This window comes from Salvelinus namaycush, unplaced genomic scaffold, assembly GCF_016432855.1.
Source record: "Salvelinus namaycush isolate Seneca unplaced genomic scaffold, SaNama_1.0 Scaffold2128, whole genome shotgun sequence".
Classification (NCBI taxonomy): domain Eukaryota; kingdom Metazoa; phylum Chordata; class Actinopteri; order Salmoniformes; family Salmonidae; genus Salvelinus; species Salvelinus namaycush.
Window position 1 is genome coordinate 17,391 of NW_024058929.1, and position 26,692 is coordinate 44,082.

Consider the following 26,692-nt stretch of genomic DNA (forward strand, 5'->3'; position numbering starts at 1 on the left):
TCCTGATTGAAGTACCAGCGTGGCATAAATACAATGCTGCATTTCGCAACATAATGTTTCGACAAAATGCCAACAATATTTTGCTACAAACAAATGTTTCCACCTTTCGATTGGTCCACAAAGTCTCCTTCACAACTGACTTCAAAGATCTCCATAAGCACAGTCAGTTGACTCAAGTCATCCTTAAGCCTGCCGCCAAGCAACAGTTTATCATTAACAAAGACATCAGGGTAAAGCTCAAACGAGCACTACCATAAATTTTGCAATCGGATTCCCACATTTGGAAAATTCGCAAGGGGTCAGCACAGCCAGAGTGCAATGGCTGAGCCCCACACCGGGTGAACCACCTTCTTGATCACGGTATCTCTTCTGCTTAGTGGAGGAAAAGTGTCTCCAGTGCCAACATTTTCCGCTAACGGTAACCACTTTGTGTTCTGATAATATCATATCACATCGACCTGCGTTAAATGCCGTTTAGGAATGCACTTGCACACAGAGTAGTGAAAAAGTAGTTTATTTTGTTTACTAGATTATATCAGTGAACCACTAGATTCCCATCATGCAACACTGTCGAAAAAATCACCAATTACTTTTTAATATCTTAACCCATCTGATATCACAAATGTTTGCGATATGACGAAATACAATCACATTCAGACACACACACACACACAGACAAATGCATGAAACCAATTGATTTATTATCGATAACATCTCAGATTCTCTTGTGCTTTTGATTTACTCCATAAAAGAAGGGTTGTAATTCCAACATGGAAAACACAGGGCCATCAGACACCAGTCCAGTTCCACTCCTCACCAGCATTATTTCCTTTGATCATTTGAACAGGGCGAGGGAGCACAGAGCACACACAAGCTGCATTCAGTAACAATATTCTTATTTGTCTTATGCATAAAAGGCAGTTGCTCCCTGACAACACAAGGAACTTTGATCGTATTAAAAGGGCAGGGGAGACTAGCCCATAGAAGCTGCATTTAGTCAATTCAGCATCAAATGCTTACTACAAGGCAGTGTTGCTGATGAAATAATGCCACACCCCCTAGTGGACAAAAGGCTTACAGCACCTGGTATTCCCAGGCGGTCTCCCATCCAAGTACTAACCAGGCCCGACCCTGCTTAGCTTCCGAGATCAGACGAGATCGGGCATATTCAGGCTGGTATGGCCGTAAGCGAAGGTACATCTCTTGGTACACCATATAAAGTCAAAGTGAGTCTGATAAACAGACATTGCATTCTCACCAATTAGATAAGCAGCTTGAACTTTGGCTCACTCAAAAAGTGGAAGAAATTACATATACTGTAGCCATCACTTTTTAGCACAGATAGTTGGATGAAATACAAACAAACCTTGCAAACATTTCTAAGCGAGGGCACATATTTCAGCCTTGTGGGAAAAAACGGACAAATACAATGACTTCTGACAAATACATCATCAGCAACAGTTTCCCATGCAGCTATCCTACTAGCCACAATAAATACACAAAAGCTCTGGATGTTGAAAACCTATTGCATTGTTCTGTGCTAAGGAGGAACGCATGTATGGACAATTTCATATTGGAAGCGCATGGGGCGCGTATGACACATCATGACCGGGGGGGGGGGTTAGAGTGGCTTCTCAACTATCTCCTGATTGAAGTACCAGCGTGGCATAAATACAATGCTGCATTTCGCAACATAATGTTTCGACAAAATGCCAACAATATTTTGCTACAAACAAATGTTTCCACCTTTCGATTGGTCCACAAAGTCTCCTTCACAACTGACTTCAAAGATCTCCATAAGCACAGTCAGTTGACTCAAGTCATCCTTAAGCCTGCCGCCAAGCAACAGTTTATCATTAACAAAGACATCAGGGTAAAGCTCAAACGAGCACTACCATAAATTTTGCAATCGGATTCCCACATTTGGAAAATTCGCAAGGGGTCAGCACAGCCAGAGTGCAATGGCTGAGCCCCACACCGGGTGAACCACCTTCTTGATCACGGTATCTCTTCTGCTTAGTGGAGGAAAAGTGTCTCCAGTGCCAACATTTTCCGCTAACGGTAACCACTTTGTGTTCTGATAATATCATATCACATCGACCTGCGTTAAATGCCGTTTAGGAATGCACTTGCACACAGAGTAGTGAAAAAGTAGTTTATTTTGTTTACTAGATTATATCAGTGAACCACTAGATTCCCATCATGCAACACTGTCGAAAAAATCACCAATTACTTTTTAATATCTTAACCCATCTGATATCACAAATGTTTGCGATATGACGAAATACAATCACATTCAGACACACACACACACACAGACAAATGCATGAAACCAATTGATTTATTATCGATAACATCTCAGATTCTCTTGTGCTTTTGATTTACTCCATAAAAGAAGGGTTGTAATTCCAACATGGAAAACACAGGGCCATCAGACACCAGTCCAGTTCCACTCCTCACCAGCATTATTTCCTTTGATCATTTGAACAGGGCGAGGGAGCACAGAGCACACACAAGCTGCATTCAGTAACAATATTCTTATTTGTCTTATGCATAAAAGGCAGTTGCTCCCTGACAACACAAGGAACTTTGATCGTATTAAAAGGGCAGGGGAGACTAGCCCATAGAAGCTGCATTTAGTCAATTCAGCATCAAATGCTTACTACAAGGCAGTGTTGCTGATGAAATAATGCCACACCCCCTAGTGGACAAAAGGCTTACAGCACCTGGTATTCCCAGGCGGTCTCCCATCCAAGTACTAACCAGGCCCGACCCTGCTTAGCTTCCGAGATCAGACGAGATCGGGCATATTCAGGCTGGTATGGCCGTAAGCGAAGGTACATCTCTTGGTACACCATATAAAGTCAAAGTGAGTCTGATAAACAGACATTGCATTCTCACCAATTAGATAAGCAGCTTGAACTTTGGCTCACTCAAAAAGTGGAAGAAATTACATATACTGTAGCCATCACTTTTTAGCACAGATAGTTGGATGAAATACAAACAAACCTTGCAAACATTTCTAAGCGAGGGCACATATTTCAGCCTTGTGGGAAAAAACGGACAAATACAATGACTTCTGACAAATACATCATCAGCAACAGTTTCCCATGCAGCTATCCTACTAGCCACAATAAATACACAAAAGCTCTGGATGTTGAAAACCTATTGCATTGTTCTGTGCTAAGGAGGAACGCATGTATGGACAATTTCATATTGGAAGCGCATGGGGCGCGTATGACACATCATGACCGGGGGGGGGGGTTAGAGTGGCTTCTCAACTATCTCCTGATTGAAGTACCAGCGTGGCATAAATACAATGCTGCATTTCGCAACATAATGTTTCGACAAAATGCCAACAATATTTTGCTACAAACAAATGTTTCCACCTTTCGATTGGTCCACAAAGTCTCCTTCACAACTGACTTCAAAGATCTCCATAAGCACAGTCAGTTGACTCAAGTCATCCTTAAGCCTGCCGCCAAGCAACAGTTTATCATTAACAAAGACATCAGGGTAAAGCTCAAACGAGCACTACCATAAATTTTGCAATCGGATTCCCACATTTGGAAAATTCGCAAGGGGTCAGCACAGCCAGAGTGCAATGGCTGAGCCCCACACCGGGTGAACCACCTTCTTGATCACGGTATCTCTTCTGCTTAGTGGAGGAAAAGTGTCTCCAGTGCCAACATTTTCCGCTAACGGTAACCACTTTGTGTTCTGATAATATCATATCACATCGACCTGCGTTAAATGCCGTTTAGGAATGCACTTGCACACAGAGTAGTGAAAAAGTAGTTTATTTTGTTTACTAGATTATATCAGTGAACCACTAGATTCCCATCATGCAACACTGTCGAAAAAATCACCAATTACTTTTTAATATCTTAACCCATCTGATATCACAAATGTTTGCGATATGACGAAATACAATCACATTCAGACACACACACACACACAGACAAATGCATGAAACCAATTGATTTATTATCGATAACATCTCAGATTCTCTTGTGCTTTTGATTTACTCCATAAAAGAAGGGTTGTAATTCCAACATGGAAAACACAGGGCCATCAGACACCAGTCCAGTTCCACTCCTCACCAGCATTATTTCCTTTGATCATTTGAACAGGGCGAGGGAGCACAGAGCACACACAAGCTGCATTCAGTAACAATATTCTTATTTGTCTTATGCATAAAAGGCAGTTGCTCCCTGACAACACAAGGAACTTTGATCGTATTAAAAGGGCAGGGGAGACTAGCCCATAGAAGCTGCATTTAGTCAATTCAGCATCAAATGCTTACTACAAGGCAGTGTTGCTGATGAAATAATGCCACACCCCCTAGTGGACAAAAGGCTTACAGCACCTGGTATTCCCAGGCGGTCTCCCATCCAAGTACTAACCAGGCCCGACCCTGCTTAGCTTCCGAGATCAGACGAGATCGGGCATATTCAGGCTGGTATGGCCGTAAGCGAAGGTACATCTCTTGGTACACCATATAAAGTCAAAGTGAGTCTGATAAACAGACATTGCATTCTCACCAATTAGATAAGCAGCTTGAACTTTGGCTCACTCAAAAAGTGGAAGAAATTACATATACTGTAGCCATCACTTTTTAGCACAGATAGTTGGATGAAATACAAACAAACCTTGCAAACATTTCTAAGCGAGGGCACATATTTCAGCCTTGTGGGAAAAAACGGACAAATACAATGACTTCTGACAAATACATCATCAGCAACAGTTTCCCATGCAGCTATCCTACTAGCCACAATAAATACACAAAAGCTCTGGATGTTGAAAACCTATTGCATTGTTCTGTGCTAAGGAGGAACGCATGTATGGACAATTTCATATTGGAAGCGCATGGGGCGCGTATGACACATCATGACCGGGGGGGGGGTTAGAGTGGCTTCTCAACTATCTCCTGATTGAAGTACCAGCGTGGCATAAATACAATGCTGCATTTCGCAACATAATGTTTCGACAAAATGCCAACAATATTTTGCTACAAACAAATGTTTCCACCTTTCGATTGGTCCACAAAGTCTCCTTCACAACTGACTTCAAAGATCTCCATAAGCACAGTCAGTTGACTCAAGTCATCCTTAAGCCTGCCGCCAAGCAACAGTTTATCATTAACAAAGACATCAGGGTAAAGCTCAAACGAGCACTACCATAAATTTTGCAATCGGATTCCCACATTTGGAAAATTCGCAAGGGGTCAGCACAGCCAGAGTGCAATGGCTGAGCCCCACACCGGGTGAACCACCTTCTTGATCACGGTATCTCTTCTGCTTAGTGGAGGAAAAGTGTCTCCAGTGCCAACATTTTCCGCTAACGGTAACCACTTTGTGTTCTGATAATATCATATCACATCGACCTGCGTTAAATGCCGTTTAGGAATGCACTTGCACACAGAGTAGTGAAAAAGTAGTTTATTTTGTTTACTAGATTATATCAGTGAACCACTAGATTCCCATCATGCAACACTGTCGAAAAAATCACCAATTACTTTTTAATATCTTAACCCATCTGATATCACAAATGTTTGCGATATGACGAAATACAATCACATTCAGACACACACACACACACAGACAAATGCATGAAACCAATTGATTTATTATCGATAACATCTCAGATTCTCTTGTGCTTTTGATTTACTCCATAAAAGAAGGGTTGTAATTCCAACATGGAAAACACAGGGCCATCAGACACCAGTCCAGTTCCACTCCTCACCAGCATTATTTCCTTTGATCATTTGAACAGGGCGAGGGAGCACAGAGCACACACAAGCTGCATTCAGTAACAATATTCTTATTTGTCTTATGCATAAAAGGCAGTTGCTCCCTGACAACACAAGGAACTTTGATCGTATTAAAAGGGCAGGGGAGACTAGCCCATAGAAGCTGCATTTAGTCAATTCAGCATCAAATGCTTACTACAAGGCAGTGTTGCTGATGAAATAATGCCACACCCCCTAGTGGACAAAAGGCTTACAGCACCTGGTATTCCCAGGCGGTCTCCCATCCAAGTACTAACCAGGCCCGACCCTGCTTAGCTTCCGAGATCAGACGAGATCGGGCATATTCAGGCTGGTATGGCCGTAAGCGAAGGTACATCTCTTGGCTACACCATATAAAGTCAAAGTGAGTCTGATAAACAGACATTGCATTCTCACCAATTAGATAAGCAGCTTGAACTTTGGCTCACTCAAAAAGTGGAAGAAATTACATATACTGTAGCCATCACTTTTTAGCACAGATAGTTGGATGAAATACAAACAAACCTTGCAAACATTTCTAAGCGAGGGCACATATTTCAGCCTTGTGGGAAAAAACGGACAAATACAATGACTTCTGACAAATACATCATCAGCAACAGTTTCCCATGCAGCTATCCTACTAGCCACAATAAATACACAAAAGCTCTGGATGTTGAAAACCTATTGCATTGTTCTGTGCTAAGGAGGAACGCATGTATGGACAATTTCATATTGGAAGCGCATGGGGCGCGTATGACACATCATGACCGGGGGGGGGGTTAGAGTGGCTTCTCAACTATCTCCTGATTGAAGTACCAGCGTGGCATAAATACAATGCTGCATTTCGCAACATAATGTTTCGACAAAATGCCAACAATATTTTGCTACAAACAAATGTTTCCACCTTTCGATTGGTCCACAAAGTCTCCTTCACAACTGACTTCAAAGATCTCCATAAGCACAGTCAGTTGACTCAAGTCATCCTTAAGCCTGCCGCCAAGCAACAGTTTATCATTAACAAAGACATCAGGGTAAAGCTCAAACGAGCACTACCATAAATTTTGCAATCGGATTCCCACATTTGGAAAATTCGCAAGGGGTCAGCACAGCCAGAGTGCAATGGCTGAGCCCCACACCGGGTGAACCACCTTCTTGATCACGGTATCTCTTCTGCTTAGTGGAGGAAAAGTGTCTCCAGTGCCAACATTTTCCGCTAACGGTAACCACTTTGTGTTCTGATAATATCATATCACATCGACCTGCGTTAAATGCCGTTTAGGAATGCACTTGCACACAGAGTAGTGAAAAAGTAGTTTATTTTGTTTACTAGATTATATCAGTGAACCACTAGATTCCCATCATGCAACACTGTCGAAAAAATCACCAATTACTTTTTAATATCTTAACCCATCTGATATCACAAATGTTTGCGATATGACGAAATACAATCACATTCAGACACACACACACACACAGACAAATGCATGAAACCAATTGATTTATTATCGATAACATCTCAGATTCTCTTGTGCTTTTGATTTACTCCATAAAAGAAGGGTTGTAATTCCAACATGGAAAACACAGGGCCATCAGACACCAGTCCAGTTCCACTCCTCACCAGCATTATTTCCTTTGATCATTTGAACAGGGCGAGGGAGCACAGAGCACACACAAGCTGCATTCAGTAACAATATTCTTATTTGTCTTATGCATAAAAGGCAGTTGCTCCCTGACAACACAAGGAACTTTGATCGTATTAAAAGGGCAGGGGAGACTAGCCCATAGAAGCTGCATTTAGTCAATTCAGCATCAAATGCTTACTACAAGGCAGTGTTGCTGATGAAATAATGCCACACCCCCTAGTGGACAAAAGGCTTACAGCACCTGGTATTCCCAGGCGGTCTCCCATCCAAGTACTAACCAGGCCCGACCCTGCTTAGCTTCCGAGATCAGACGAGATCGGGCATATTCAGGCTGGTATGGCCGTAAGCGAAGGTACATCTCTTGGCACACCATATAAAGTCAAAGTGAGTCTGATAAACAGACATTGCATTCTCACCAATTAGATAAGCAGCTTGAACTTTGGCTCACTCAAAAAGTGGAAGAAATTACATATACTGTAGCCATCACTTTTTAGCACAGATAGTTGGATGAAATACAAACAAACCTTGCAAACATTTCTAAGCGAGGGCACATATTTCAGCCTTGTGGGAAAAAACGGACAAATACAATGACTTCTGACAAATACATCATCAGCAACAGTTTCCCATGCAGCTATCCTACTAGCCACAATAAATACACAAAAGCTCTGGATGTTGAAAACCTATTGCATTGTTCTGTGCTAAGGAGGAACGCATGTATGGACAATTTCATATTGGAAGCGCATGGGGCGCGTATGACACATCATGACCGGGGGGGGGGTTAGAGTGGCTTCTCAACTATCTCCTGATTGAAGTACCAGCGTGGCATAAATACAATGCTGCATTTCGCAACATAATGTTTCGACAAAATGCCAACAATATTTTGCTACAAACAAATGTTTCCACCTTTCGATTGGTCCACAAAGTCTCCTTCACAACTGACTTCAAAGATCTCCATAAGCACAGTCAGTTGACTCAAGTCATCCTTAAGCCTGCCGCCAAGCAACAGTTTATCATTAACAAAGACATCAGGGTAAAGCTCAAACGAGCACTACCATAAATTTTGCAATCGGATTCCCACATTTGGAAAATTCGCAAGGGGTCAGCACAGCCAGAGTGCAATGGCTGAGCCCCACACCGGGTGAACCACCTTCTTGATCACGGTATCTCTTCTGCTTAGTGGAGGAAAAGTGTCTCCAGTGCCAACATTTTCCGCTAACGGTAACCACTTTGTGTTCTGATAATATCATATCACATCGACCTGCGTTAAATGCCGTTTAGGAATGCACTTGCACACAGAGTAGTGAAAAAGTAGTTTATTTTGTTTACTAGATTATATCAGTGAACCACTAGATTCCCATCATGCAACACTGTCGAAAAAATCACCAATTACTTTTTAATATCTTAACCCATCTGATATCACAAATGTTTGCGATATGACGAAATACAATCACATTCAGACACACACACACACACAGACAAATGCATGAAACCAATTGATTTATTATCGATAACATCTCAGATTCTCTTGTGCTTTTGATTTACTCCATAAAAGAAGGGTTGTAATTCCAACATGGAAAACACAGGGCCATCAGACACCAGTCCAGTTCCACTCCTCACCAGCATTATTTCCTTTGATCATTTGAACAGGGCGAGGGAGCACAGAGCACACACAAGCTGCATTCAGTAACAATATTCTTATTTGTCTTATGCATAAAAGGCAGTTGCTCCCTGACAACACAAGGAACTTTGATCGTATTAAAAGGGCAGGGGAGACTAGCCCATAGAAGCTGCATTTAGTCAATTCAGCATCAAATGCTTACTACAAGGCAGTGTTGCTGATGAAATAATGCCACACCCCCTAGTGGACAAAAGGCTTACAGCACCTGGTATTCCCAGGCGGTCTCCCATCCAAGTACTAACCAGGCCCGACCCTGCTTAGCTTCCGAGATCAGACGAGATCGGGCATATTCAGGCTGGTATGGCCGTAAGCGAAGGTACATCTCTTGGCACACCATATAAAGTCAAAGTGAGTCTGATAAACAGACATTGCATTCTCACCAATTAGATAAGCAGCTTGAACTTTGGCTCACTCAAAAAGTGGAAGAAATTACATATACTGTAGCCATCACTTTTTAGCACAGAGAGTTGGATGAAATACAAACAAACCTTGCAAACATTTCTAAGCGAGGGCACATATTTCAGCCTTGTGGGAAAAAACGGACAAATACAATGACTTCTGACAAATACATCATCAGCAACAGTTTCCCATGCAGCTATCCTACTAGCCACAATAAATACACAAAAGCTCTGGATGTTGAAAACCTATTGCATTGTTCTGTGCTAAGGAGGAACGCATGTATGGACAATTTCATATTGGAAGCGCATGGGGCGCGTATGACACATCATGACCGGGGGGGGGGTTAGAGTGGCTTCTCAACTATCTCCTGATTGAAGTACCAGCGTGGCATAAATACAATGCTGCATTTCGCAACATAATGTTTCGACAAAATGCCAACAATATTTTGCTACAAACAAATGTTTCCACCTTTCGATTGGTCCACAAAGTCTCCTTCACAACTGACTTCAAAGATCTCCATAAGCACAGTCAGTTGACTCAAGTCATCCTTAAGCCTGCCGCCAAGCAACAGTTTATCATTAACAAAGACATCAGGGTAAAGCTCAAACGAGCACTACCATAAATTTTGCAATCGGATTCCCACATTTGGAAAATTCGCAAGGGGTCAGCACAGCCAGAGTGCAATGGCTGAGCCCCACACCGGGTGAACCACCTTCTTGATCACGGTATCTCTTCTGCTTAGTGGAGGAAAAGTGTCTCCAGTGCCAACATTTTCCGCTAACGGTAACCACTTTGTGTTCTGATAATATCATATCACATCGACCTGCGTTAAATGCCGTTTAGGAATGCACTTGCACACAGAGTAGTGAAAAAGTAGTTTATTTTGTTTACTAGATTATATCAGTGAACCACTAGATTCCCATCATGCAACACTGTCGAAAAAATCACCAATTACTTTTTAATATCTTAACCCATCTGATATCACAAATGTTTGCGATATGACGAAATACAATCACATTCAGACACACACACACACACAGACAAATGCATGAAACCAATTGATTTATTATCGATAACATCTCAGATTCTCTTGTGCTTTTGATTTACTCCATAAAAGAAGGGTTGTAATTCCAACATGGAAAACACAGGGCCATCAGACACCAGTCCAGTTCCACTCCTCACCAGCATTATTTCCTTTGATCATTTGAACAGGGCGAGGGAGCACAGAGCACACACAAGCTGCATTCAGTAACAATATTCTTATTTGTCTTATGCATAAAAGGCAGTTGCTCCCTGACAACACAAGGAACTTTGATCGTATTAAAAGGGCAGGGGAGACTAGCCCATAGAAGCTGCATTTAGTCAATTCAGCATCAAATGCTTACTACAAGGCAGTGTTGCTGATGAAATAATGCCACACCCCCTAGTGGACAAAAGGCTTACAGCACCTGGTATTCCCAGGCGGTCTCCCATCCAAGTACTAACCAGGCCCGACCCTGCTTAGCTTCCGAGATCAGACGAGATCGGGCATATTCAGGCTGGTATGGCCGTAAGCGAAGGTACATCTCTTGGTACACCATATAAAGTCAAAGTGAGTCTGATAAACAGACATTGCATTCTCACCAATTAGATAAGCAGCTTGAACTTTGGCTCACTCAAAAAGTGGAAGAAATTACATATACTGTAGCCATCACTTTTTAGCACAGAGAGTTGGATGAAATACAAACAAACCTTGCAAACATTTCTAAGCGAGGGCACATATTTCAGCCTTGTGGGAAAAAACGGACAAATACAATGACTTCTGACAAATACATCATCAGCAACAGTTTCCCATGCAGCTATCCTACTAGCCACAATAAATACACAAAAGCTCTGGATGTTGAAAACCTATTGCATTGTTCTGTGCTAAGGAGGAACGCATGTATGGACAATTTCATATTGGAAGCGCATGGGGCGCGTATGACACATCATGACCGGGGGGGGGGTTAGAGTGGCTTCTCAACTATCTCCTGATTGAAGTACCAGCGTGGCATAAATACAATGCTGCATTTCGCAACATAATGTTTCGACAAAATGCCAACAATATTTTGCTACAAACAAATGTTTCCACCTTTCGATTGGTCCACAAAGTCTCCTTCACAACTGACTTCAAAGATCTCCATAAGCACAGTCAGTTGACTCAAGTCATCCTTAAGCCTGCCGCCAAGCAACAGTTTATCATTAACAAAGACATCAGGGTAAAGCTCAAACGAGCACTACCATAAATTTTGCAATCGGATTCCCACATTTGGAAAATTCGCAAGGGGTCAGCACAGCCAGAGTGCAATGGCTGAGCCCCACACCGGGTGAACCACCTTCTTGATCACGGTATCTCTTCTGCTTAGTGGAGGAAAAGTGTCTCCAGTGCCAACATTTTCCGCTAACGGTAACCACTTTGTGTTCTGATAATATCATATCACATCGACCTGCGTTAAATGCCGTTTAGGAATGCACTTGCACACAGAGTAGTGAAAAAGTAGTTTATTTTGTTTACTAGATTATATCAGTGAACCACTAGATTCCCATCATGCAACACTGTCGAAAAAATCACCAATTACTTTTTAATATCTTAACCCATCTGATATCACAAATGTTTGCGATATGACGAAATACAATCACATTCAGACACACACACACACACAGACAAATGCATGAAACCAATTGATTTATTATCGATAACATCTCAGATTCTCTTGTGCTTTTGATTTACTCCATAAAAGAAGGGTTGTAATTCCAACATGGAAAACACAGGGCCATCAGACACCAGTCCAGTTCCACTCCTCACCAGCATTATTTCCTTTGATCATTTGAACAGGGCGAGGGAGCACAGAGCACACACAAGCTGCATTCAGTAACAATATTCTTATTTGTCTTATGCATAAAAGGCAGTTGCTCCCTGACAACACAAGGAACTTTGATCGTATTAAAAGGGCAGGGGAGACTAGCCCATAGAAGCTGCATTTAGTCAATTCAGCATCAAATGCTTACTACAAGGCAGTGTTGCTGATGAAATAATGCCACACCCCCTAGTGGACAAAAGGCTTACAGCACCTGGTATTCCCAGGCGGTCTCCCATCCAAGTACTAACCAGGCCCGACCCTGCTTAGCTTCCGAGATCAGACGAGATCGGGCATATTCAGGCTGGTATGGCCGTAAGCGAAGGTACATCTCTTGGTACACCATATAAAGTCAAAGTGAGTCTGATAAACAGACATTGCATTCTCACCAATTAGATAAGCAGCTTGAACTTTGGCTCACTCAAAAAGTGGAAGAAATTACATATACTGTAGCCATCACTTTTTAGCACAGATAGTTGGATGAAATACAAACAAACCTTGCAAACATTTCTAAGCGAGGGCACATATTTCAGCCTTGTGGGAAAAAACGGACAAATACAATGACTTCTGACAAATACATCATCAGCAACAGTTTCCCATGCAGCTATCCTACTAGCCACAATAAATACACAAAAGCTCTGGATGTTGAAAACCTATTGCATTGTTCTGTGCTAAGGAGGAACGCATGTATGGACAATTTCATATTGGAAGCGCATGGGGCGCGTATGACACATCATGACCGGGGGGGGGGGTTAGAGTGGCTTCTCAACTATCTCCTGATTGAAGTACCAGCGTGGCATAAATACAATGCTGCATTTCGCAACATAATGTTTCGACAAAATGCCAACAATATTTTGCTACAAACAAATGTTTCCACCTTTCGATTGGTCCACAAAGTCTCCTTCACAACTGACTTCAAAGATCTCCATAAGCACAGTCAGTTGACTCAAGTCATCCTTAAGCCTGCCGCCAAGCAACAGTTTATCATTAACAAAGACATCAGGGTAAAGCTCAAACGAGCACTACCATAAATTTTGCAATCGGATTCCCACATTTGGAAAATTCGCAAGGGGTCAGCACAGCCAGAGTGCAATGGCTGAGCCCCACACCGGGTGAACCACCTTCTTGATCACGGTATCTCTTCTGCTTAGTGGAGGAAAAGTGTCTCCAGTGCCAACATTTTCCGCTAACGGTAACCACTTTGTGTTCTGATAATATCATATCACATCGACCTGCGTTAAATGCCGTTTAGGAATGCACTTGCACACAGAGTAGTGAAAAAGTAGTTTATTTTGTTTACTAGATTATATCAGTGAACCACTAGATTCCCATCATGCAACACTGTCGAAAAAATCACCAATTACTTTTTAATATCTTAACCCATCTGATATCACAAATGTTTGCGATATGACGAAATACAATCACATTCAGACACACACACACACACAGACAAATGCATGAAACCAATTGATTTATTATCGATAACATCTCAGATTCTCTTGTGCTTTTGATTTACTCCATAAAAGAAGGGTTGTAATTCCAACATGGAAAACACAGGGCCATCAGACACCAGTCCAGTTCCACTCCTCACCAGCATTATTTCCTTTGATCATTTGAACAGGGCGAGGGAGCACAGAGCACACACAAGCTGCATTCAGTAACAATATTCTTATTTGTCTTATGCATAAAAGGCAGTTGCTCCCTGACAACACAAGGAACTTTGATCGTATTAAAAGGGCAGGGGAGACTAGCCCATAGAAGCTGCATTTAGTCAATTCAGCATCAAATGCTTACTACAAGGCAGTGTTGCTGATGAAATAATGCCACACCCCCTAGTGGACAAAAGGCTTACAGCACCTGGTATTCCCAGGCGGTCTCCCATCCAAGTACTAACCAGGCCCGACCCTGCTTAGCTTCCGAGATCAGACGAGATCGGGCATATTCAGGCTGGTATGGCCGTAAGCGAAGGTACATCTCTTGGCACACCATATAAAGTCAAAGTGAGTCTGATAAACAGACATTGCATTCTCACCAATTAGATAAGCAGCTTGAACTTTGGCTCACTCAAAAAGTGGAAGAAATTACATATACTGTAGCCATCACTTTTTAGCACAGAGAGTTGGATGAAATACAAACAAACCTTGCAAACATTTCTAAGCGAGGGCACATATTTCAGCCTTGTGGGAAAAAACGGACAAATACAATGACTTCTGACAAATACATCATCAGCAACAGTTTCCCATGCAGCTATCCTACTAGCCACAATAAATACACAAAAGCTCTGGATGTTGAAAACCTATTGCATTGTTCTGTGCTAAGGAGGAACGCATGTATGGACAATTTCATATTGGAAGCGCATGGGGCGCGTATGACACATCATGACCGGGGGGGGGGTTAGAGTGGCTTCTCAACTATCTCCTGATTGAAGTACCAGCGTGGCATAAATACAATGCTGCATTTCGCAACATAATGTTTCGACAAAATGCCAACAATATTTTGCTACAAACAAATGTTTCCACCTTTCGATTGGTCCACAAAGTCTCCTTCACAACTGACTTCAAAGATCTCCATAAGCACAGTCAGTTGACTCAAGTCATCCTTAAGCCTGCCGCCAAGCAACAGTTTATCATTAACAAAGACATCAGGGTAAAGCTCAAACGAGCACTACCATAAATTTTGCAATCGGATTCCCACATTTGGAAAATTCGCAAGGGGTCAGCACAGCCAGAGTGCAATGGCTGAGCCCCACACCGGGTGAACCACCTTCTTGATCACGGTATCTCTTCTGCTTAGTGGAGGAAAAGTGTCTCCAGTGCCAACATTTTCCGCTAACGGTAACCACTTTGTGTTCTGATAATATCATATCACATCGACCTGCGTTAAATGCCGTTTAGGAATGCACTTGCACACAGAGTAGTGAAAAAGTAGTTTATTTTGTTTACTAGATTATATCAGTGAACCACTAGATTCCCATCATGCAACACTGTCGAAAAAATCACCAATTACTTTTTAATATCTTAACCCATCTGATATCACAAATGTTTGCGATATGACGAAATACAATCACATTCAGACACACACACACACACAGACAAATGCATGAAACCAATTGATTTATTATCGATAACATCTCAGATTCTCTTGTGCTTTTGATTTACTCCATAAAAGAAGGGTTGTAATTCCAACATGGAAAACACAGGGCCATCAGACACCAGTCCAGTTCCACTCCTCACCAGCATTATTTCCTTTGATCATTTGAACAGGGCGAGGGAGCACAGAGCACACACAAGCTGCATTCAGTAACAATATTCTTATTTGTCTTATGCATAAAAGGCAGTTGCTCCCTGACAACACAAGGAACTTTGATCGTATTAAAAGGGCAGGGGAGACTAGCCCATAGAAGCTGCATTTAGTCAATTCAGCATCAAATGCTTACTACAAGGCAGTGTTGCTGATGAAATAATGCCACACCCCCTAGTGGACAAAAGGCTTACAGCACCTGGTATTCCCAGGCGGTCTCCCATCCAAGTACTAACCAGGCCCGACCCTGCTTAGCTTCCGAGATCAGACGAGATCGGGCATATTTTTTTTTTTTTTTATCTTTTATTATGAAAAAACACATAATATTTACAACATTCAATCAATAATAAAAAAGGATGAACAATTCATCCTTTTACAAAATCAAAAAATAAAAAATAAATAAAATAAAACCTATTAAAAAACACAATCATCCACTAAATCCACTTAATAATGAAATACAAGTTTCCCATTTGACAGAATTTCAATAAAAGTACTCCCCCACACAAACAATTTTTCAAAATTTCCTCCACCGTATCTATATATTATCTCTATATCTCTCTCTAATATGCTCCTAAAAAAACCTTCCACACTCACAATTTTCCCTTCATAATGACCTAAATTCCTTCTTAATCTTATCGCATATCTAGCATGACTTAGTATAAAATTCACCAAATTAAAATTTAAAACTTTACTTTTCCCATTTACACCAAAAAGAAACAACCTCCTCCACTCCACCCCAGTAAAAATCTCTTCTCCCCAATGTTTTACTAAAAGCCCTTTTAAAAACTCGTGAAAAGTCTTTCAACCTACTACATTCAATAAAAAAGTGCATCAAATTTTCCACCCCCGTACCACAAATATCGCATTCTCTTTTAATATCCCTATTTATTTGATGCAAAACCACATTTGTAAAAATCCTATTATGTTTCAATTTAAAATCATTGTCTTCACATTCTATAAAATTATATTTTACATTTACATTCTTCCATATTGATTTTACATCCATGTTTGGAAACACCCTAGACCACACTTTCTCCGCAGCAGGACTTTTTATCTCTTTTAAAATACATTTTCTATAAACCATTTTAACTTTTAGACCTGATAAATCATGTTTCTCCCCATTACTTTCATAATATAAAACTGGTAAAGCCCTAGATCTTTTGACCACCTCTTTGTTTATTAAAATCACCCACTCCCCGGGAATACATCCTAATATTTTCTTGTACATATTCTCCACAGTAGTTTTACTTATTTCTTCATCTACTTCAACCACATTGTCATATATAGCCTGAAATGGAAGAAACCCAGGAATTACCTCATATGCTATGTCACCTATCTGCCTCATCCCAGCCCTCATAAAATATTTACAAAACAACATCATATTATTGCACTTTATCTTTGGATTTAAAAATATCGGCTGATTTAAAATATTTTCTAAACTGGTACATTCATAATAAATATTTGGTAAAAACCGCCCCCAAGCCTCAAACACTTCTCTGTAAAACAAAGGTATATTACCTAACATTTCCTTCTTCATACTCATCAATAAACCATTGTCCCCCATCCTCCCAACCTCCTGCAAATACTCTTTAAAAAACCTTTTCCACCCATAATCCAATTCACCAAATAAATATTTCCGTACCATTTTTACTCTAATTGCTGTTTTCCTTACACTTAAATCTACCAACTTCAAACCCCCCTCCTCATAACCTGCAATCAAAGTTTTAAAAGCTATTCTCACCCCCTTCCCTTCCCATAAAAAATCAACTACAATTTTATTCATTTCAGATAAAACCCATTCTGGCATATCCAAAACATTCATTACATAAATAAATATTGACATCAACAATGAATTTATGACAATTACTTTCCCTTTTAATTTCAAAGACCTCCCCCTCCACATATTTACCACCTTTCTAACTTTATTTATTACACCACTCCATGTCAAATCCCTAGCTTCCATTTCTTTCACCCCTAAAAACACTCCTAATACCTTAAAATAATCTTTAACCACTTTAAAAGGAAAATTCCCCTCATTAATCTTCCCAATATACATTACTACTGACTTCTCCATGTTAACCTTTGCACCCGATGCTTGTCCATATACTTTAAAACACTCCATCACCCTTTTTACACTACCCTCATCTCTAACTGTTATAGTGGTATCATCTGCGTATTGATGTATCAAACTAAAACCTCCTTGCGGAGTCTCTACACAATTTATAAGATTATCTCTTTTAAGAAATGCTGCTAAAGGTTCTACCGATAAAACGAATAATAAAGCTGATAAAGGACACCCCTGTCTCACAGATCTCTCAAGAATAAAAGAATCGGTTAAAACCCCATTACATTTCACCCTACTTTTTGCCTTCTTATATAATAATTTTATCCATCCTATTATTCTATTACCAAAACCATATTTATCCATTACCCTAAACATAAAATCATGTTCCACCCTATCAAAAGCTTTATTTAAATCTATGCTTAAAACAATTCCCCCCATCTTATCATGATTCATTTTATTTATCACATCTCTAATTGTATTAATTGTATCCGCAATATCTCTACCAGGCACACTATAATTCTGTGTAGGTGCTATAATATCATTTAAAACTTGCTTCATTCTATTTGCCAGTATCTTTGCTAAAATCTTATAATCCGAATTTAATAAACTAATTGGCCTATAATTCTCCAATTTTAATTTACTCCCCTTATTTTTATATAAAATCGTTATCAGCCCTGTCACCATAGATTCAGAAATACTATCATTATCCTCCATATATTGATAAACTTCCAATAAAATAGGTGCTAAAAAACTGGCATATATTTTATAAAACTCTGCAATTATTCCATCTACTCCAGGACTCTTATTTACTTGTAAACCCTTAATCGCATCTTTAACTTCAGTCAATGTTATCTTCCCATCACACATTTGTTTATCCTCTACATTAATTTGCACATCCACACTATCCAATATCTCCTTTACACACCCCTCATCCACCTCCCCTTTCTTAAATAAATCCTTATAAAAATTCTGCACTGTTTCTAAAACCTCTACATAATCATTGACAACTTCACCCTTTATATTTTCGATCTCTCTAATATATGTTCTCCTCTGTTTATTCTTCTCTAAACCAAGAAAAAATGAAGTACATTTCTCCCCCTCCAAAACATACTTTGCCTTACTTCTTATAATTGCACCCTTACACTTATCTATTTCATATTTAGTCAATTGTGCTTTTAATTCCAAAAACTTTCCTATATTATAATTAGGTTCACTGTCACACTTCCTCATTTCTTTATCCAATTTAGCCCTCAACTCATTTTCTTCTCTTTTCATCCTACCTCTCTTTTTCCTTGCATATCCTATACTAAAAACTTTTATTTTTTCCTTAACCTTATCCCACCATGAACACTTATCATTCTCTTTCTGCTTATCCTCCATTTCACATGCTATCAAAGATTTAAGTTGTTTCCCATATTCCTCATCTCCCAAATACCCTGCATTCATACACCATATTCCACCCCCTGTTCTTTCCTTATCTAATCCCACTGAAAATGTTAAACCTGCATGATCACTAAAAGTTGTAAAAACATACTTAATATCTTTCATAAAATTCCTTAAACCTTCTTTTACTAAAACCAGATCTATCCTCGTTTGTTTCAAATCCCCTAAAACCACCTGCCTTCTAGAAAATTCTCTTTTTTCTGGATTTTCCTCTCTCCATATATCAATTATTCCTTTTTCTAACATCATCTTCTTTAAAACCCCCCTAGATACATCACTTCTAAAAATAGCTCCTCTTGTCATATCCAGTCTATCCATTTTAACATTAAAATCCCCAACTACAATACAGTTTCCCTCACACCATTTCCCTATTTCTAAAAATAAATCTTTGCGCTCTATTTCAGTATTAGGCGCATAAATATTTATAATTCTAAAAACCATACTCATATATTCAAAATCTACAATTAAAATCCTCCCATTATTATCATTATATATCTGTTTCACATTATCCACCACATCCTTCCTCAATAAAATAGCAACCCCACTTGAATTCCCTCTGCCATTGTTTACATAAATAAAATCCCTCCATATTTTTTTTACTTCTAAAACACATACATTATCCCAGTGCGTCTCTTGAATACATAAAATATCTGAATTCTTCATTTTTACTATTCTATTAAATTTTCCCATTGTCCTCAAACCATTTGCATTTATTGACATTATATTAACCATTCTAATAAATAAAAAATAATAAAATATAATTTCATTATTCTCTACCTGTTATCCAGTTTCTTTCCTCTTCCACCCTTTCTCTCCCCCTCTTCCCCCCGCTTTCCTCTTCCTGTATCCTTCCCTCGTTCTTTCAATCTTTTCTCCATCATCCGTATCCGATATCTCTTCCAAGTCCATGTTTTCCAGCCAACTCCCCTTCTTGACATCCACATCTGTTGTGCTCCCCGTGCTCATCGCCGTCTCTGGTATTGTCATCAACTCCATAACCCCCTCCATTTCTTCACCCCCCGAGCTACTTGTTAGTGCTGTGCTTTCCCCCAAAACCTGTGAGTCCCCCTTGCTTCCCCCCAGTCCACTCCCCCCCTCCTCCTGAAAACTCCCTCTTCTTATTTCTGTGTCCATACTGCTCCCAATTTCATTTATCTTCTGGTCCTTCTTCTTTCTTCCTTCCTCCGTCTCTCCACCTTCCACCACGTCCTCTCCTCCACCTTCTTCTCCTTCTTGCGACAATCCCACTGCTTCCTCATATATTGTTTGACTCCCCTCTTCAGCCCTAACCTCTCCACAGTTGCACTCCGCCAATCTTTTTCTGCATCCACCACAAAAATTCCTTTCCTTCTCTCCATCACATTCTCTCGCATAGTGTCCTTGATTGCCACACTTAAAACACTTAAATTCCGGGCAGTCTTTTACTATGTGCCCGGGTTGAATACACATACGACACACTCTGACCTGTTTGTCATGAATGACTCTGAAATATTCTGCTCCCTCCAACGTCTCAATTCTTGTAGAATAAGGTAATGATGTCACTTTTTCTGTGAACTTGACCTTGCAGAAACGTGTCCCGTCAACCACCTCCGTTCCTGGCCAAACTCTCCTCCTTATCTCCGAGACAGCCGCCACTCCCCAGCTACTCAGCTTGCCCAGTATCACACCATCTTCTACATATACTGGGAGATTCATGAACGACACCACCACTTCCTTCACATTAATATCTCTCGCCAGAATCTTTGTATCCTTTATTCTTAATCCATCCATTAGACGTTCTTTTCCTTTTTCATTTCTCATCGTAATTTCGTACTTCTTCTCCCCTTTCATTCGGCATCCCACCACCTCTCCACACACCTCCTTAATTGCTCTTAGTAGTTCCATTGTCGTCACCTTGTCTTCTCCTTCCAACTCAATTGCCACCGTGTATTCCTTGCCATATTTCATTTCTTCTTTATCTTCATTTTTCTTCCGTTGCGCTTTTTCGTTGTCTTTGTCCATTCCGTTTGTCTTTTCCATGTTGTCCGTCATAGTAAAAAAATGAATCCAAAAAACTCTCCCCCAAGCAGAAAAACTGCAAGGGGGAAGACTAACCAAACTTAAAACTATTCAACTGAAGAAAATAATAAATTATATTGCAAAAACCAATTAATTAACAAAAATAGCTCTCGAGCAAACACTCTCCAGCAAACACTCACTCACAGCTCAGACACTCGCACCTGTCGTCACTTCTCCAATCAGGAAATGCGCATTCAGGCTGGTATGGCCGTAAGCGAAGGTACATCTCTTGGTACACCATATAAAGTCAAAGTGAGTCTGATAAACAGACATTGCATTCTCACCAATTAGATAAGCAGCTTGAACTTTGGCTCACTCAAAAAGTGGAAGAAATTACATATACTGTAGCCATCACTTTTTAGCACAGATAGTTGGATGAAATACAAACAAACCTTGCAAACATTTCTAAGCGAGGGCACATATTTCAGCCTTGTGGGAAAAAACGGACAAATACAATGACTTCTGACAAATACATCATCAGCAACAGTTTCCCATGCAGCTATCCTACTAGCCACAATAAATACACAAAAGCTCTGGATGTTGAAAACCTATTGCATTGTTCTGTGCTAAGGAGGAACGCATGTATGGACAATTTCATATTGGAAGCGCATGGGGCGCGTATGACACATCATGACCGGGGGGGGGGTTAGAGTGGCTTCTCAACTATCTCCTGATTGAAGTACCAGCGTGGCATAAATACAATGCTGCATTTCGCAACATAATGTTTCGACAAAATGCCAACAATATTTTGCTACAAACAAATGTTTCCACCTTTCGATTGGTCCACAAAGTCTCCTTCACAACTGACTTCAAAGATCTCCATAAGCACAGTCAGTTGACTCAAGTCATCCTTAAGCCTGCCGCCAAGCAACAGTTTATCATTAACAAAGACATCAGGGTAAAGCTCAAACGAGCACTACCATAAATTTTGCAATCGGATTCCCACATTTGGAAAATTCGCAAGGGGTCAGCACAGCCAGAGTGCAATGGCTGAGCCCCACACCGGGTGAACCACCTTCTTGATCACGGTATCTCTTCTGCTTAGTGGAGGAAAAGTGTCTCCAGTGCCAACATTTTCCGCTAACGGTAACCACTTTGTGTTCTGATAATATCATATCACATCGACCTGCGTTAAATGCCGTTTAGGAATGCACTTGCACACAGAGTAGTGAAAAAGTAGTTTATTTTGTTTACTAGATTATATCAGTGAACCACTAGATTCCCATCATGCAACACTGTCGAAAAAATCACCAATTACTTTTTAATATCTTAACCCATCTGATATCACAAATGTTTGCGATATGACGAAATACAATCACATTCAGACACACACACACACACACAGACAAATGCATGAAACCAATTGATTTATTATCGATAACATCTCAGATTCTCTTGTGCTTTTGATTTACTCCATAAAAGAAGGGTTGTAATTCCAACATGGAAAACACAGGGCCATCAGACACCAGTCCAGTTCCACTCCTCACCAGCATTATTTCCTTTGATCATTTGAACAGGGCGAGGGAGCACAGAGCACACACAAGCTGCATTCAGTAACAATATTCTTATTTGTCTTATGCATAAAAGGCAGTTGCTCCCTGACAACACAAGGAACTTTGATCGTATTAAAAGGGCAGGGGAGACTAGCCCATAGAAGCTGCATTTAGTCAATTCAGCATCAAATGCTTACTACAAGGCAGTGTTGCTGATGAAATAATGCCACACCCCCTAGTGGACAAAAGGCTTACAGCACCTGGTATTCCCAGGCGGTCTCCCATCCAAGTACTAACCAGGCCCGACCCTGCTTAGCTTCCGAGATCAGACGAGATCGGGCATATTCAGGCTGGTATGGCCGTAAGCGAAGGTACATCTCTTGGCACACCATATAAAGTCAAAGTGAGTCTGATAAACAGACATTGCATTCTCACCAATTAGATAAGCAGCTTGAACTTTGGCTCACTCAAAAAGTGGAAGAAATTACATATACTGTAGCCATCACTTTTTAGCACAGATAGTTGGATGAAATACAAACAAACCTTGCAAACATTTCTAAGCGAGGGCACATATTTCAGCCTTGTGGGAAAAAACGGACAAATACAATGACTTCTGACAAATACATCATCAGCAACAGTTTCCCATGCAGCTATCCTACTAGCCACAATAAATACACAAAAGCTCTGGATGTTGAAAACCTATTGCATTGTTCTGTGCTAAGGAGGAACGCATGTATGGACAATTTCATATTGGAAGCGCATGGACACATCATGACCGGGGGGGGGGGTTAGAGTGGCTTCTCAACTATCTCCTGATTGAAGTACCAGCGTGGCATAAATACAATGCTGCATTTCGCAACATAATGTTTCGACAAAATGCCAACAATATTTTGCTACAAACAAATGTTTCCACCTTTCGATTGGTCCACAAAGTCTCCTTCACAACTGACTTCAAAGATCTCCATAAGCACAGTCAGTTGACTCAAGTCATCCTTAAGCCTGCCGCCAAGCAACAGTTTATCATTAACAAAGACATCAGGGTAAAGCTCAAACGAGCACTACCATAAATTTTGCAATCGGATTCCCACATTTGGAAAATTCGCAAGGGGTCAGCACAGCCAGAGTGCAATGGCTGAGCCCCACACCGGGTGAACCACCTTCTTGATCACGGTATCTCTTCTGCTTAGTGGAGGAAAAGTGTCTCCAGTGCCAACATTTTCCGCTAACGGTAACCACTTTGTGTTCTGATAATATCATATCACATCGACCTGCGTTAAATGCCGTTTAGGAATGCACTTGCACACAGAGTAGTGAAAAAGTAGTTTATTTTGTTTACTAGATTATATCAGTGAACCACTAGATTCCCATCATGCAACACTGTCGAAAAAATCACCAATTACTTTTTAATATCTTAACCCATCTGATATCACAAATGTTTGCGATATGACGAAATACAATCACATTCAGACACACACACACACACAGACAAATGCATGAAACCAATTGATTTATTATCGATAACATCTCAGATTCTCTTGTGCTTTTGATTTACTCCATAAAAGAAGGGTTGTAATTCCAACATGGAAAACACAGGGCCATCAGACACCAGTCCAGTTCCACTCCTCACCAGCATTATTTCCTTTGATCATTTGAACAGGGCGAGGGAGCACAGAGCACACACAAGCTGCATTCAGTAACAATATTCTTATTTGTCTTATGCATAAAAGGCAGTTGCTCCCTGACAACACAAGGAACTTTGATCGTATTAAAAGGGCAGGGGAGACTAGCCCATAGAAGCTGCATTTAGTCAATTCAGCATCAAATGCTTACTACAAGGCAGTGTTGCTGATGAAATAATGCCACACCCCCTAGTGGACAAAAGGCTTACAGCACCTGGTATTCCCAGGCGGTCTCCCATCCAAGTACTAACCAGGCCCGACCCTGCTTAGCTTCCGAGATCAGACGAGATCGGGCATATTCAGGCTGGTATGGCCGTAAGCGAAGGTACATCTCTTGGCACACCATATAAAGTCAAAGTGAGTCTGATAAACAGACATTGCATTCTCACCAATTAGATAAGCAGCTTGAACTTTGGCTCACTCAAAAAGTGGAAGAAATTACATATACTGTAGCCATCACTTTTTAGCACAGAGAGTTGGATGAAATACAAACAAACCTTGCAAACATTTCTAAGCGAGGGCACATATTTCAGCCTTGTGGGAAAAAAACGGACAAATACAATGACTTCTGACAAATACATCATCAGCAACAGTTTCCCATGCAGCTATCCTACTAGCCACAATAAATACACAAAAGCTCTGGATGTTGAAAACCTATTGCATTGTTCTGTGCTAAGGAGGAACGCATGTATGGACAATTTCATATTGGAAGCGCATGACACATCATGACCGGGGGGGGGGGGGGGGGGGGTTAGAGTGGCTTCTCAACTATCTCCTGATTGAAGTACCAGCGTGGCATAAATACAATGCTGCATTTCGCAACATAATGTTTCGACAAAATGCCAACAATATTTTGCTACAACAAATGTTTCCACCTTTCGATTGGTCCACAAAGTCTCCTTCACAACTGACTTCAAAGATCTCCATAAGCACAGTCAGTTGACTCAAGTCATCCTTAAGCCTGCCGCCAAGCAACAGTTTATCATTAACAAAGACATCAGGTAAAGCTCAAAACGAGCCACTACCATAAATTTTGCAATCGGATTCCCCCACATTTGGAAAATTCGCAAGGGGTCAGCACAGCCAGAGTGCAATGGCTGAGCCCCACACCGGGTGAACCACCTTCTTGATCACGGTATCTCTTCTGCTTAGTGGAGGAAAAGTGTCTCCAGTGCCAACATTTTTCCGCTAACGGTAACCACTTTGTGTTCTGATAATATCTATCACATCGACCTGCGTTAAAAATGCCGTTTAGGAATGCACTTTCACACAGAGTAGTGAAAAAGTAGTTTATTTTGTTTACTAGATTATATCAGTGAACCACTAGATTCCCATCATGCAACACTGTCGAAAAAATCACCAATTACTTTTTAATATCTAACCTATCTGATATCACAAATGTTGCGATATGACGAAATACAATCACATTCAGACACACACACACAACACAGACAAATGCATGAAACCAATTGATTTATTATCCGATAACATCTCAGATTCTCTTGTGCTTTTGATTTACTCCCTAAAAAGAAGGGTTGTAATTCCAACATGGAAAACACAGGGCCATCAGACACCAGTCCAGTTCCACTCCTCACCAGCATTATTTCCTTTGATCATTTGAACAGGGCGAGGGAGCACAGAGCACACACAAGCTGCATTCAGTAACAATATTCTTATTTGTCTTATGCAATAAAAGGCAGTTGCTCCCTGACAACACAAGGAACTTTGATCGTATTAAAAGGGCAGGGGAGACTAGGCCCATAGAAGCTGCATTTAGTCAATTCAGCATCAAATGCTTACTACAAGGCAGTGTTGCTGATGAAATAATGCCACAGCCCCCCTAGTGGACACAAAGGCTTACAGCACCTGGTATTCCCAGGCGGTCTCCCATCAAGTACTAACCAGGCCCGACCCTGCTTAGCTTCCGAGATCAGACGAGATCGGGCATATTCAGGCTGGTATGGCCGTAAGCGAAGGTACATCTCTTGGCACACCATATAAAGTCAAAGTGAGTCTGATAAACAGACATTGCATTCTCACCAATTAGATAAGCAGCTTGAACTTTGGCTCACTCAAAAAGTGGAAGAAATTACATATACTGTAGCCATCACTTTTTAGCACAGATAGTTGGATGAAATACAAACAAACCTTGCAAACATTCTAAGCGAGGGCACATATTTCAGCCTTGTGGGAAAAAAACGGACAAATACAATGACTTCTGACAAATACATCATCAGCAACAGTTTCCCATGCAGCTATCCTACTAGCCACAATAATACACAAAAGCT

At 40.7% G+C, this 26,692-nt stretch overlaps 12 non-coding genes and 13 pseudogenes across 12 annotated transcripts; all 25 read right to left on the reverse strand.

Annotated features, from left to right (window-relative positions):
- Nucleotides 1–233: 233 nt before the first annotated feature.
- On the reverse strand, nucleotides 234–380 carry LOC120038302 (annotated as a pseudogene).
- Nucleotides 381–1,071: 691 nt separating this feature from the next.
- LOC120038280 lies at nucleotides 1,072–1,190 on the reverse strand. Its single transcript, XR_005475010.1, has one exon. It is a non-coding gene; the product is annotated as a 5S ribosomal RNA (ribosomal RNA).
- Nucleotides 1,191–1,876: 686 nt separating this feature from the next.
- LOC120038303 lies at nucleotides 1,877–2,023 on the reverse strand (annotated as a pseudogene).
- A 691-nt stretch (nucleotides 2,024–2,714) lies between these two features.
- LOC120038281 lies at nucleotides 2,715–2,833 on the reverse strand. The gene has a single exon (XR_005475011.1). It is a non-coding gene; the product is annotated as a 5S ribosomal RNA (ribosomal RNA).
- A 686-nt stretch (nucleotides 2,834–3,519) lies between these two features.
- On the reverse strand, nucleotides 3,520–3,666 carry LOC120038304 (annotated as a pseudogene).
- A 691-nt stretch (nucleotides 3,667–4,357) lies between these two features.
- On the reverse strand, nucleotides 4,358–4,476 carry LOC120038282. Its single transcript, XR_005475012.1, has one exon. It is a non-coding gene; the product is annotated as a 5S ribosomal RNA (ribosomal RNA).
- A 685-nt stretch (nucleotides 4,477–5,161) lies between these two features.
- Nucleotides 5,162–5,308, reverse strand: LOC120038305 (annotated as a pseudogene).
- Nucleotides 5,309–5,999: 691 nt separating this feature from the next.
- LOC120038283 lies at nucleotides 6,000–6,118 on the reverse strand. The gene has a single exon (XR_005475013.1). It is a non-coding gene; the product is annotated as a 5S ribosomal RNA (ribosomal RNA).
- A 686-nt stretch (nucleotides 6,119–6,804) lies between these two features.
- Nucleotides 6,805–6,951, reverse strand: LOC120038306 (annotated as a pseudogene).
- A 691-nt stretch (nucleotides 6,952–7,642) lies between these two features.
- On the reverse strand, nucleotides 7,643–7,761 carry LOC120038284. Its single transcript, XR_005475014.1, has one exon. It is a non-coding gene; the product is annotated as a 5S ribosomal RNA (ribosomal RNA).
- Nucleotides 7,762–8,446: 685 nt separating this feature from the next.
- On the reverse strand, nucleotides 8,447–8,593 carry LOC120038307 (annotated as a pseudogene).
- Nucleotides 8,594–9,284: 691 nt separating this feature from the next.
- LOC120038285 lies at nucleotides 9,285–9,403 on the reverse strand. Its single transcript, XR_005475015.1, has one exon. It is a non-coding gene; the product is annotated as a 5S ribosomal RNA (ribosomal RNA).
- Nucleotides 9,404–10,088: 685 nt separating this feature from the next.
- Nucleotides 10,089–10,235, reverse strand: LOC120038308 (annotated as a pseudogene).
- Nucleotides 10,236–10,926: 691 nt separating this feature from the next.
- On the reverse strand, nucleotides 10,927–11,045 carry LOC120038286. The gene has a single exon (XR_005475016.1). It is a non-coding gene; the product is annotated as a 5S ribosomal RNA (ribosomal RNA).
- A 685-nt stretch (nucleotides 11,046–11,730) lies between these two features.
- LOC120038310 lies at nucleotides 11,731–11,877 on the reverse strand (annotated as a pseudogene).
- Nucleotides 11,878–12,568: 691 nt separating this feature from the next.
- On the reverse strand, nucleotides 12,569–12,687 carry LOC120038287. Its single transcript, XR_005475017.1, has one exon. It is a non-coding gene; the product is annotated as a 5S ribosomal RNA (ribosomal RNA).
- A 686-nt stretch (nucleotides 12,688–13,373) lies between these two features.
- LOC120038311 lies at nucleotides 13,374–13,520 on the reverse strand (annotated as a pseudogene).
- A 691-nt stretch (nucleotides 13,521–14,211) lies between these two features.
- Nucleotides 14,212–14,330, reverse strand: LOC120038288. Its single transcript, XR_005475018.1, has one exon. It is a non-coding gene; the product is annotated as a 5S ribosomal RNA (ribosomal RNA).
- Nucleotides 14,331–15,015: 685 nt separating this feature from the next.
- On the reverse strand, nucleotides 15,016–15,162 carry LOC120038313 (annotated as a pseudogene).
- A 6,971-nt stretch (nucleotides 15,163–22,133) lies between these two features.
- LOC120038314 lies at nucleotides 22,134–22,280 on the reverse strand (annotated as a pseudogene).
- A 693-nt stretch (nucleotides 22,281–22,973) lies between these two features.
- On the reverse strand, nucleotides 22,974–23,092 carry LOC120038289. The gene has a single exon (XR_005475019.1). It is a non-coding gene; the product is annotated as a 5S ribosomal RNA (ribosomal RNA).
- Nucleotides 23,093–23,768: 676 nt separating this feature from the next.
- LOC120038315 lies at nucleotides 23,769–23,915 on the reverse strand (annotated as a pseudogene).
- Nucleotides 23,916–24,606: 691 nt separating this feature from the next.
- On the reverse strand, nucleotides 24,607–24,725 carry LOC120038291. The gene has a single exon (XR_005475021.1). It is a non-coding gene; the product is annotated as a 5S ribosomal RNA (ribosomal RNA).
- A 683-nt stretch (nucleotides 24,726–25,408) lies between these two features.
- LOC120038294 lies at nucleotides 25,409–25,559 on the reverse strand (annotated as a pseudogene).
- A 699-nt stretch (nucleotides 25,560–26,258) lies between these two features.
- On the reverse strand, nucleotides 26,259–26,376 carry LOC120038292. The gene has a single exon (XR_005475022.1). It is a non-coding gene; the product is annotated as a 5S ribosomal RNA (ribosomal RNA).
- Nucleotides 26,377–26,692: the final 316 nt, after the last annotated feature.